At 38.7% G+C, this 13,789-nt stretch overlaps 1 pseudogene across 1 annotated transcript in view; it reads right to left on the reverse strand.

The window, feature by feature from the left end:
- LOC113016850 (gamma-aminobutyric acid receptor subunit gamma-3-like) overlaps positions 1–13,789 on the reverse strand; it is a 187,249-nt pseudogene that overhangs the window by 44,014 nt on the left and 129,446 nt on the right. Inside the window, exon 7 of the transcript XR_013905246.1 lies at positions 3,450–3,587. The product of XR_013905246.1 is annotated as a gamma-aminobutyric acid receptor subunit gamma-3-like (transcript). The remainder of the gene's footprint in view (positions 1–3,449; positions 3,588–13,789) is intronic.

Raw genomic sequence — 13,789 nt, forward strand, 5'->3', positions numbered from 1 at the left:
ACAGGAACATCTGTGCCGAGTATAACCTGGAAGTCCCGAGGTCAAAATGGGAGATGCCCCCAGGGGTGGTGGAGAATGACCGAGCTAAGATCCTGTGGGACTTCCAGATACAGACGGACAAAATGGTGGTGGCTAACCAACCGGACATAGTGGTGGTAGACAAACAGAAGAAGATGGCCGTAGTGATCGATGTAGCGGTTCCGAATGACAGCAATATCAGGAAGAAGGAACACGAGAAGCTGGAGAAATACCAAGGGCTCAGAGAAGAGCTCGAGAGGATGTGGAGGGTGAAGGTAACAGTGGTCCCCGTGGTAATCGGAGCACTAGGTGCGGTGACTCCCAAGCTAGGCGAGTGGCTCCAGCAGATCCCGGGAATAACATCAGAGATCTCTGTCCAGAAGAGCGCAGTCCTGGGAACAGCTAAGATACTGCGCAGGACCCTCAAGCTCCCAGGCCTCTGGTAGAGGACCCGAGCTTGAAGGATAAACCGCCCACAGGGGCGTGCTGGGTGTTTTTTTTTTTTTTTATATATATATATATACATATACATATATATACACATATACATAAATGGATTCCCAAGGTATATGGTCTGACACAGTTACCTCGTACCTAATAGTCATGTTTGCTAAAGCTGCATGTCCATCAGCTGTACAGATACAGTGGTCCAGCCATGATGTACTATGCCAGGCTTCACTTATGTATGTATAGCTATCTGCAGGCAGTAACACTTTGGTAGACAAAAATTATATTAGATATTATATTAGAATTATCCTAATATAATATCTAATATAATTTTAATATAGTTCAACAAATAAAGTTCCAAACAAAATCTAGGTAAATTCATACTTTTATTTATTTATTTTTTACCATACTGATAAAGTTTATAGTTAAGGTTGGACCAGGTGTCCCCAAATCCTCCCTTAGTTATGCTGCAGTAGGCCTAGGCTGCTGGTGAAGTTTTCCATGATCTTTGTGTTTCTTTGCGCCACTTTATATTTAATCATTAGTTATTATTAGGCTTTTGTGAAGGACTGTGGTTGTCCCCTCCCTAAGCCTGGTTCTGATTTCTTCCTGTTAAAAGGGAGTTTTTCCTCCCCACAGTTGTAGAGTGCTTTCTCACAGGAGGTCATTTGATTGCTGGGGTTTTCATTGTATTAATAGAGCTGACTGTTTTATGATTTGGTGCTATATGAAGAAAAAAATAATTATTTAACTGTTTGAACTATCATTTTAAGAAAAAAAACAGTAGCTCATTTTAAATTTAATGGCAGCAACATGCCAACTGCTTTGCAACTAGGTTTGTTAAAGCATGTATCCCATCCGTGTATGCCAATCAAGCAGTAGTGTAGAAAAGGTCACAATAGCAAGTCTTTTCCAAAAGGTGTGAAACATCCACAAATTGTATGGGTACAATGCACAGACACACATATCTACTAATTACTGATAAGTAACAATCTGAAAAAAAAAACACTAGGAATTCACAAACCAAAACTGAATCACAAACTTCTTGCATGGCTGGAAATTACCGAGGTTATGTTCAATTACTCCAGTTAGTGGAAATGAGATCTAACAGACCCTGAAGCTATAAAAACCTGTATCAGAGCAGTCAAAGCAAAAATGACCTAAAAGAAAATTAACTACCATACAGATGTTATAAAGGGGGAAACTATACATAGAAGTTAAAAGTTGGGCCTCTATCTTTAAGAGTCTGTAGGGACTGACTTGATTATGAAATCAGCTTCCCAGTTGGCTTCATTTGGTTTTTTAAATATATCATTGTACTTGATGAACTCTCACCTTTGTTCTTTGCTGAGGCAAAGCTTTGGTTGCACTTTCAGAACATAATATAGCAAAATTTCATTTTTTTTTAATTGTACATCAGCCCTCCCCACTAAAAAGCATAAAAATAGATCTGAAACAAATAAACTAAACCAGCACCAGCAAAGAAATTTCTGTTAGGTCGAATATTTCTTTGTTGTAACAATGATTCTTGGCAATAAATCTTATGCTGTTGGAAAGCCTGTTTATTTCCCCTTAGATGATACAACATTAAACCCTTGACATTTCTCTGTCAATGCCAAACAGTTTATTTTGCCATTGACTGCTGTTTGGTGTGATTTACTGGATTGGGTGATTGAAGTCTGAAGAAACAAATCAAATTATCCAAATCAGTCAAGGGTAGTATGTTTACAGCAGACACCAACTGAACACTATAGCAAGGTCCATGTTCACAGATGCCGCTATTTGTAGGTACACACCTGATTTCACCTGAAGTTCAAAACAAGAATCAGTAGCACAATAAGCTGTTTGGCACTCACAGAGACAATTTGGTTGGTTTTTCAAGGGCACAACCCACATACTCAACTCTGCATTGTATTTTTCTTACAAATGTGGCAAAATTTAATGGGAAATAAATATGCTTATCAAACTATATAAGATTTATTGCCAAGAAGCATTGTTCCAACAAAGAAATAACCGGCCAAACATACGCTTCCTTACTTTTTATACAGTTTATACGCTGTATTTAAGCACTGGAAAGAAAATGACTACAAAAAGGGACAATGCTTCTACATTTTGCAAAACAAGAATAAAGCAGTACAACTTATTATCACCTTAATTTGATGCCACTCCCTGTTATCACTCTCCTAATCATACTCTACTTCCTCAAATATTAATGAATGAAGGTTCAGCTCTTAGAAAGCTGAATCCGGTCACATTATGCAGATCTGAGCACGTCTCTCCGAAGACAAAAGAGCACATGGCTGAAACCACGGGGAACATGCAACTCATAAACAAGGTTAAAAGGGGTTAACAATTGGTGTGAAGTGTTCTTCGAGATAGATCCGTCGTTCATTATGCCTCATTTTTAAGCCAGTCAGTATCAGTTTTTATCTCCAAGGGTCATGTGGAAGAATGAATATACATTAAGAGCTTGTCCCAAATGTGCATGTAGTTATAGGAACTTGTTGGGGCAACAGTACTTTTTTCTTTCCTAAACTTACATTAAATTGTCAAAGTATACAAGGTCTAACAGCATGGGAAGGGAGATGGAAAGAAGTGAATAATTAAACTTCCTTTTTAATGTTTAATCTTGGTGATTAATGTCAGTGGAAAAACCTATTTGGCCTTACACCCGAGGGGAATACTTATGAGCTTTGAACTTGTAGTTATATGATTACATTTATGGGCATGGTGCTAATCTTAACGTGTGCGAAGCTTGAGGCGCCAAGGTAGTGAAGCAGCACGAGAGGCTGAACAGTTCTTCAGCTTAACTGTGAACCCCTGACAACTCCAGTTGCCCTGTGACCTCCACTATTGCCTATTTTCTTTAGTTTCTTACTATTATTTGTCAAAAATGAATGAAATGCTATAGTTCAGCACGTTCTCTCTCACTGAAGTGAAGAGTTCTCAACCTTTCCTTGAACTTTTCTCAGCACTTTACTTACCAGCCGTAGTCGTGAGGACATCCGTAGTGTTTCTGAGCCCCATGAAGTCAAACTGGTAAAGCCTCCAGTATTTCTGATCAGATGTCTCCACTGAGTTTCGCTTCCATTTGTACACAATCTCATCTCGTGGGTAGCCGTCTAGAAACCACATGGAGAATTTGGTGTAAATGAAAGAATATGAAAGGGAGAGAAAGGTAGAAATAAAAGTTGAAATAAAGAATACAGAAAAGATTGTTGCAACAATGCAGTTTTTATTTTATGCCTAAATTATATATGTTATATACAGCCAGTTTTTGTTAGTAGTTGAGTGGACTGCAGACCAACTGAACAACTTGTTTCCTTGAAATCTATTATGTACAACCATAGTGAACAAATTCTCTTGAATTATTTACTGTAGTTTTCATCTTAACCTCTTAAAGTAACATACATCCGATGGCAGTGTTGGGAAGGTTACTTTTAAAATGTATTCCACTACAGATTACAGAATACATGCCCCAAAATGTATTTTGTAACGTATTCCGTTAGTAACGTATTCTGAATACTTTGGATTACCTATTATATTATCATGCTTTTTACAACTACATGAATGTGAATTATTACTTTTACTGAAGGTTACTCGCCATACCAATACCGACTAGATTTTTAAATCTTAATATAAAATGAGTAACAGTAGGGTGGACATTAGGTAAGGCTGCATTTTTTGCAGCGATCTCATATAGAAAACTGTTTCATGCGTATATAAAACAGGTCTGCGGCTCCGAACCGTAGTAAAGGGACCTCTGGCTAATACGTCGGGTTCTGTGTTGGGCTCGTAGCTGAAAACTAGCTTTAATTTGTTATCTGGGTCAGCTTTGCTAGCGAGAGACAGAGAGAGGCGTTGAAAGGCTGTTTCAACAGAACTTATTGTTTCGGAGAAAAACACGAAAAAACTGTACAGTCGAGTCTTAATAGCTTACTTACAACTGGGCTCGTCAGGCACTCTTTTTGGCTGCAGTGGTTATTATTATATTTACATGCTTCCAGCTCCCGTTTCTGCTCGGTGACAGCTCGTACTTTTCCACTCTCCTTTTTCTCCCTCCCTCGCTCACAGACACATAACGGGTAAGGCAGTCCATTCTCCCTGCAGCACGGACTACACTGCCCATGAGGCTACATTCTTAGGGCGATGCCTATAACACTCTGCCTATTGCCTTCATATTAAATCATTTTTGTGAATAATTTTTTAAAAATATTTCTTCACGTCATTATGCAGCCGCAAGTATATGGCGTTATTTTTGTGAATATTACAAAAATACATTTTTTTGCATGCAGCAATGAGTTTTGTTCACTCAAATTTAGCTTTTCTTCGCTCAAAATAAATTTCTCCTCATAACGCACCTGCAAATCTGTTTTTACGTGTGCTCAAATTTTTTTTTACGTGCGCTCAGAATAGTGGCACAAAAATAACGCCATACAAGTAGGGGTGACATGGCCGCGAGATTGAGATACAGGCATTAGAGCCTCTTAATGCGCGTTTTGTTTGGGGCATGGAAACCAAAAATAGAGAGGGCATAGCCGAACATATGAAACAGGAAAAAACCACCATGTAATCCCTTTATTTCAGCAAAGTAACTGTTTTCTGAATACCACCTTTTTAAATGGTAACTGTAATGGAATACAGTTACGCATATTTTGTATTTTAAATACGTAACGGTGTTCTGACAAACCATCCTACTTTGGCAAAACGTCCTACCATAAGTAGTTTATGCACATTTCTGCTGTCACAGAGTAACTCCAGCACCAATTTAAGTAGGTATGACGGTTTGCCACTTAACTTTGCCCATTAAAGTATGCTTGTAGGTAACATTCACAAAGATAGCATGGTTTGGCACTTAATCTTACCCGTCAGAGTATGTTTCTAGCTCTTATTAAGAAAGGCAGGATGATTTGCCACTTAATTTTAGCTGTTAAAGTATGCTTCTAGCTCAGATTAACAAAAGTAGGACGATTTGCCACTTAATTTTAGCTGTTTAAGTATGCTTGTAGGTGACATTCACAAAGGTAGGATGGTTTGGCAGTTAATTTAACCCATCAGAGTATTTTTCTAGCTAATATTCACAAAGGTAGGACGGTTCGCCACTTAATTTCGTGTTGTGCGCATGCGCAGAAACAACAGGTAGGATGGTTTGCCAGGTAGGATGGATTCCCAGAACAACAGCGGTACATGTAATCCGTTACTCCCCAACACTGTCTGATGGCCAGTAAACGGTTTACTGGTAGGGCTAGGGTGTTGTTGAGTCTCATGGTAAACAACACAGTTCCAGAAAACAGAAGTCATCTATCAAATCATCTCTCTAAGATGCAATTTGGGCATTATAAGATAGTCATTTGGGAATACCAAATAGGTAAAAATTACATATTATGGGTAGAAATGAACCTAGCCCAAGCCTAACTTTACATGGGTCACAGGCAACCTAGCAGATGATGAGGTTAGCGCATGCTTTGAGTCACGAACCCGGTATTTTTTAGGGTACCAAACAAATTCCATTGTTATTATAATAGCGAGAAATTGATTCAAATTAAATAAGTTGCTGCCAAACTTTGCTATTGGAGCATATTTGGGTTGAGCTGCTGTTGCCTAAAGAGTAGTGCTGTTACGTTACAAGAAAAGAAAATTTGGTTACATTAGAAAACTTACTACTGTTGCAGCTCTTGTTTTGTTACAGCTGTTCGCGCACCTATCATGGCGTTGGCAGTATGGCTGTGTTTCTACAATAATTTCAATGATACATCCATACAGTGGCTCAGAGGTATAGCGGTTCAGAGTTTGGTTTTTTTTTTTTTTTTTCAAACTATTGAAAACATGTGACTTTCTGAAGAAAACTTTAAAAAGAAGGTTTTTTATTTCCTGTTTAAATTCTACTGCTTATACCGGCACTGATGTGGAGGTTTTGAATTTGTGGGGACACTAGTCGTTCAAGAGAATGCTAAAGTGAGTCTGCCTCTCAGAAAGTGTTTTTTGGGGGAAGTGTTTTCCAAAATGCAAACTGTCCAAGTGAATACATTTTATAATCTAAGGGAAACACCTTGTCCAAAGAAAAATGTTTTATATTGTGAGTTGTTTAAAATAATTAAGAAGTGTGGCATTATTTTGTTAGAGACCATTATAAATTCTGTTCTATGCCCTCACCAATAGGTGGCCAGCAGTCTGGATCTGGACCCAGACACCATTCTTTATGTAGCCACACATCTTACTAGATTTTGACTGACTGTTTCTATCTATTAGTTTCTTTCAAAACTCAAAAGAGGCAACTGGGGACCTGGTACATGTTAAAGGGTAATGGTAAAAAGACAGCCTCTAGGCTACTTTTAAAGAAAAAGATAATAGAAGTGGCTTGCCTTTTTCTTAATAAAAATCGATTTTTCTTTTAATGTAGCGTGTTGTCAGATATGTGTTTCTGTTACAAGCCCATTGTTCCACTTCAGTGACATGTAAAAGTGCTTTTTCCATGGAGTGCTTACAAGGAGAATGGCCTGCTCAAAAGGCTTTAAAGCTGGAGCAACTATGTTCTGTACTAATTCTGGAGATGTTCAACCTTAAAATGGCACAGTTTCACATGCAGGGTATTGCTCGGGGGTAGACATTAGACACAAGCACTAGCAAGCACATTGGGAATTGAATTTTCTTGAAAGCTAATACATCAACAACACTGGTGTCTCCTTGTAAGTAAAAGAAAAAAAGCTGAGCTCAATTGACAAGTTGAACCAGTTTGACATGCAAAAATGAGTGACAGCAGTAATGAGCAAGTGGCAAGGCTTGTCGTGCCCTGTACTGGCAACCAGACTAATTATGTAAATGGTCTAATTTAGAGGATAGCCATCTATAACCAAGAGGAGCAATCACCATGATGCAAGAGGGATGTAGTTGGCAAATATTATTGCCATCATATTTCTCTTGGTGTGTGTTTTACAGTTATCTTTTCTGCAGACAGGCATTGTGTTGCCAGTGTATCTCCATAGCTACAAGAGCCTTCATGCTTTTAAAAGCCCCCTGAAGCCACATGTTCTTTCACAATCTTATAAATTACAGCTGTCTCTGGCCTTGATTCTAATATTCTCCCTTCCAACTCTCCAAACAAAGAAGACAAGAGAGGCCTTCTTCTGCCACATCCCTCTAAACAAAGCCAGTTAATTAAATTTGATTTCTTCTAGCTTTTTTATATAATGCAAGCTAATAGAAGACATTATTCCTCTTTTTCAACAAGCCCGTGGTCCTGAATCACAACCACTTAAAGGATTAAGAAGTTCAGTATACACATATATACATATAAATAGACTAAGTTATTTTAAGAAGAAAGGACTTTCTGTCCAAAAGTAAGAGTTTACTGTGCTTAGTAACGATTAGCTGACTGAAAAAGCGAAGGAAAAGAAAAGAAAGAGCCTGCAAGCACATTGTACAGAAGGTCAGTCGAGGTTCATTTCCAGCGTCAGCTGCTTTGGGAATATGCTTAAACTCTAAGCACTGGATTGCATCCCTTGTTCGTCACAGTGACACCCAAAGGTTTGACATTTTAGATGAGCTTTTCAAAATGAAAACAAGAACACAAAACCTGAGCGACATGAATGCTCAGCCACGACTGAACATGAACCTTTGTGGGGGTTTCAAGTACTGTAAAAACCCCTGTGGCAGCCATGATGGAGGTCTTGTGCTTTCTTTTTTTGAGCATGATGGAGTGAGGACTGCTGATTGCATCTTTTAATGCATGACTAGTCTGTTTCAACAGCACTGAGATACACTGATGTTTCTTGATTGTTACACACTAGCAGGACAGCTTTAGGGATGGCAATGTCAGTTTGTTGGTCAGTGAAGGTCCTACAACCCTTGTCAGGACTGAAATATCTCGAAAAAACTGGAACCCAGAGGATAAATGCTTTGGAATTTGGAAAGTTTCTTGACTTTATATGTAACACCACTGTCAGATTGACACTTTTTGGCTTTTACCAAAATATCTGAACAATTAGTGGATGAAATACTCGAGCCAAGAGGAATTCACAGCTCTTCTGCCATGCCAATGTAAGTTCAACATTTTATGGAATCAAAGGGTTCTGTTAGAAGTGAAGCATGCAATCATTGTCCACAGAATCAAAATGATTTGAAGCTTTACTCTTTTTTCTCTTCCACTATGCAGCTGACCTTTGTGTTTTTGAACAAAATGCCCTCAAAAATACTGGATTTCATACAGCTTATTACAGACAGTCATGTTCTCCTCAATTCACAATAACAATCATCTCAACGTTCTTCTTATTGTAAGGTAAAGACCCCACGATAATGGAGACAAAAACCAACAATCAGCCCAAGCAAGTACTTGGTGACAGTGACAGTGGGAAGGAAAAAACTCCCTTTTAGCAGGAAAGAACCTCTCAGGCAGAACCAGGCTCCGCCGGTCAATGGCAATAGCAATAAATGGTAGTAACTTCAGTGACTGGCCTCTTAAATATGTTAAAGTTGTGCCACGACAAATGCCCGCAAACTAATTAAATCCCCATCATTTCTTTGAAGTGCTGATTGTCAAATGTTACAGCGATAACACAGCTATAGAAAATGCATTACCATTTAGCCTGAAGCACTATGTGGCCTCTCACAGGAGGTCTTGTTTTAATTTACAGTGCAGACTTTGTAAGGTTACTTAAACCTGGCACTGAATATGTAACATGTTTTTTCTGACTCTTATTCATGGCCAGCATTTTGTGACACATATTCCATTTCTCATATTTAATGATGCATGCTTTTGAAATGTAAATATCCTCCATATGTTGCACCACACTAGGTATTTTTAAAGAAAATGATTGAAGCACAGCTCTGATGTGGAGAGCTGCATGAGTGCAAAGTGCCTGTAATGATGGCTTGTTAGTTTTATCGTTTGCTACCTTTTATACTGAGATCGCCATTTAACAGAAATCACTACCATAAAGAGACTAGAGTAACAAAGAAAGATAGAGCAGCTTAAAAGCATCTTTGAAACAAGGTGAAGCCACTAATTCAAAACATGTTTTCACGGTGTCGGATTGCTTGCATAATGCCTGTCAGGAATACAGCTGCTATCGAAAAATACTCTGAATTAATAAGTGAAATTAGTGAGGCCATGAACGCATCCATCAAGAATATTATGTTCCATCTCAATATATGAAACTGATTGCAGCCGTAATGGGGAGGTTTCTAATTTGCTTCATGATGAAGAGAGAACATTTTAAAAGCCTTGAACATTAGACTTTGACGGTATTATAACACATCAGCCTTGAGTGGTAACACAGAAATGTAGTTGGATGTTACTGCACACTAGAAGGCTGCACGTGATTGGACAGAGCTGAAAAATGAGGGACAATTATGGCTTCATTTTCAGATGTCATTCTAGTGTTCAATGACTGGTTCTGGCCCTCTCTCTCTCTGTCTATCCTCCTGCTCCCCTACAGCAGCGCTTCATATCGTGGACCATCTGCCGTGGAATATGCCACTTATAGGCTGGCAACTCATCTATGCGTAACAGAAGGAGACGACCTGAGAGAAACACTTGCTGCTCAGTTGTACTGCACCGTTAAGACTGATGGAAATTGGCTTTTTTGGAGCCTTGAAATGGATAAACAGGTTATCAAAAACACATGTGCAGAGATGGATGCTGTCTCCAGAATAGGGGACATTCAAATAAATAAATATAAAATGAGAATTTCTTGAAATTCATTCTATGACAGATACAAATGTAGTTTCTGTTGCTCCATAAAGGGAACCTATCGTGCTAATTCCCAGCCACAAATTTTTATTCTAGAGGTGAGTCACAGATAAACTGTAAGAAATGAACAGGAGATTCATAGTTCAAAATAACCTTTATCTTACACTATTCTATTCCCCCTCCCTTTAAGCCAATGTTCCATTTGTTTACACAGGGGTTGTGCAGGGGTAATTCAGCTTCAGTGGCTAAATTAAAACTGTTTTTCCTTCCCACCTTTGCCAAATTGCCTGGTCATAGAGGGTTGTCTCATTGTACGTTTTTCTCTGTATTGTTGTATTATTGTCTTTACCTTACAATATTAAGCACCTGACTGTTGTTGTAAATTGGTCCTATATACACTACCAGTCAAAGGTTTGGGCACACTTTCTCATTTCATGTTTTTTCATTGTTATTACTACTTTCTATATTGTAGTTACATACTGAAGGCATCAAATATATGAAACAAGATACATGGAATTATGTAGCAAAGAAAGAAATGATAAATAACTCTGAATGTGTCTTATATTTTAGATTCCTCAAAGTAGCCACCCTTTGCTTTGTTGACAGGGCTGCAAACCCTTGGCCTTCTCTCATTGAGTTTCATGATGCAGTCACCTGAAATGGTTTTCACTTCACAGGTGTGTCTTGTCAGGGTTTATTTGTGGAGTTTCCTGCCGTCTTAATGGGGTTGGGACCATCAGTTGTGTTGTGCAGAAGTCAGGTTGGTACACAGCTGACAGCCCTATTTGAAAACTGTTAGAATTCATATTATGGCAAGAACCAATCTGCTAAGTATAGAGAAACAACAGTCCATCGATACTTTAAGAGCTGAAGGTCAGTCAGTCAGTTCTGAAAATTACTAAAACTTTGACTGTGTCCTCAAGTGCAGACCCCAAAACCATAAAGCATTGTGACAAAACTGGCTCACATGAGGACCGCCCCAGGAAAGGAAGACCAAGAGTCACCTCTGCTGCTGAAACATCTCTACATCAACTGTTTTGAGAAGACTGCGCGAATCAGGCCTTTATGGTCAAATAGCTGCTAAGAAATCACGACCAAGGAAAAGCAACAAGCAGAAGAGTGTTTGGGCCAAGGACATTAGACCAGTGGAAATCTGTGCTTTGGTCTGATGAGTCCAGATTTTAGATTGTTGGTCTTCCACTCGCCGTGTCTTTTTGAGACACAGAAAAGGTGAACGGATGGTCTCTCTACATGCATGGTTCCCACCGTGAAGCATGGCGGAGGAGGTGTGATGGTGTGGGGGTGCTTTGCTGGTGACACTGTTGGGGACACTACCACAGCATCCTTTAGTCGAGGTTTACCTGTTCACCAAATTTCCTGAAATTCAACTCAGATGGGTTTGCCTGATGTTGCTGACAGATGTCGTTCTCTTTGATGGAGGATAAATGTCCAACCACATGGACCTTGGAAAAAAGGGTTATTTACTGTGAAACCTTTCACTAAGAGAAGAGACATAATGGAAGCCAATTTACGGTCAATAGCTCTTTCAGTAACTGCAGTACTGTTTCATCACACACTGAACAAATTCTATATATGTTGGAAAATGGAATTGGATTATCTGAACTCAATGCTGGGTGGAGGTTTAATAATGGGCGCTGACAAATACTGCCATTTGTAGCTGCACTGGGTAATGATTATTATGTAAAATAAATCAGAGAAAGATTTCTGGGCCAACAGAATGACCTGTCAAACATAATCGAATGTGATTTTTATCTTTTCGATGATGGGCTTGCTAATGAGATGCAGGGGAGACTAATTTCATGGCAGCAAAAGAGCTTCTTGCATTGCTTTTATTGACTTGATTTTCTTTTATGATATTTGGGGAGTTTCTGACTATGTAAAGGAACAGTCAAAAAATCTGGAAAAAGTGTTCCTTCGCTCGATTGAGATAAAAAAAAAAGATTTAGTATTTTTACCTAATTAATTCTAAATCTTGTTTCAAAGGTTTCCTTCCAAAATAATGACTTTTGTGATTCAAAATAACAAACACCTGCATGGACTGCATGGAGATATTGTGCCAGAAAATTACATAACTATGATGTTTTTGAGCTGATGTTAATGCCACAGGATGGCAGAACTCTGCAATTACTGAGTCAGCAGAGTGTTGGCAACTTTTACGTTACTTTCATGGCTGTGTCTTTGTGGTTTGCTTTGCAGTAATACAATGCTTCCACTTTGTAATAGGCGAATAATTTTGTCCATATGGAATACGTAGAGCTCTGGTCAATATCCACTTCAAGGTCTCCTGCACATCTCGACTGCTTCCAACATCCTGAGTAGTTTTTGATTTTGTACTGGTCTAGTCCGGGAGCTGTGTTTCACTGCCCCACCGATTAATTTAAGTCAACAGCTGTACTTATACTGCTACACTATCATCATTGCATTCATTTCATCCAATTACTAATTGGTACGTTATTTTTATGTGTATATATCTATACACGTGTATAGATATATACACGTGTATAGACATACATAGACATACACAGACATACACACACAGACAGACAGACAGACAGACAGACAGACAGATAGAGCGATAGATAGAGCGATAGATAGAGCGATAGAGCTTATGGCAATATTCTGGGATTTTAAACAGCTTTATAACATTACTGAAGACTCTTGTTTTACTTTGAATTATGGTTCAAATTGTATATAATTTAAAAAAATACTTTTAAAAATAACATACTCTAGAAATAATGCAACCCTGGAAGACTGTAACTCGAGCAGCAGAGCAGCTTCACTGCAAACAGACCACTGAATTAAAAAAGAGGATATTTGCTGAGGATTAGCAGCCCCCCTTTTTCAGCCACTAAACAATAAAACTGGGTTTGTCCTTGTTTACTAAGGGACTGCATGGAGATATTGTGCCAGAAAATCTGCACCTCCTCCCTTGCATTTGCATTTTCAGGTGTTTAGTGCTTTTCAGCTTGGCGGGTGGGCAGGGTGGTAGGGACACGAGGTGCTTTTGTCTGTGAGGGGTATTGTGAGAGAAACGCAAATAAAAAATTGTTTTACATGTTACAACTGTGGACCACTGGATACTACTATCACATTTTCTTTTCTTTTATCTGGTTTCTGATGGTCAGTTGTATATTTCCAGATTTTAAATGGCGTACAGCAGGTCCAGTGCCATGTGGCTGAAGCTGCCAACAATGATAATTTTTTTCATGACGTTGTAAGACACTTTGAAACCCTGAAAAGCAACCTTGAACATATGATTTGTACAAGCCTGTGCTCAATAATCCATTTCAGACATGTTTTCCCTTATTTGATACCACTGAAAACCGATATCCCTAATATGATCATCTCATGAAAACATCCACTACACTGTAAAAAGTAATCACTCACTGTCCAAATCAATGAATTCAGGTGTTCCAGTCACTTGCACAGGTGTATAAAATAAAGCACCTAGGCATGCAAACTACTTCTACAAACATCTGTTAAAGAATGGGTCACTCTCAGGCATTTAGTGTTTTCCAGCGTGGTACCGTGATAGGATGCCATTTATCCAACAAATCCAGTATTGTAATTTCCTTGCTACTAAATATTCAGCAATCAACTGCTATTTGTATTCTA

This window comes from Astatotilapia calliptera, chromosome 23 (assembly GCF_964374335.1).
Source record: "Astatotilapia calliptera chromosome 23, fAstCal68.1, whole genome shotgun sequence".
Lineage (NCBI taxonomy): Eukaryota > Metazoa > Chordata > Actinopteri > Cichliformes > Cichlidae > Astatotilapia > Astatotilapia calliptera.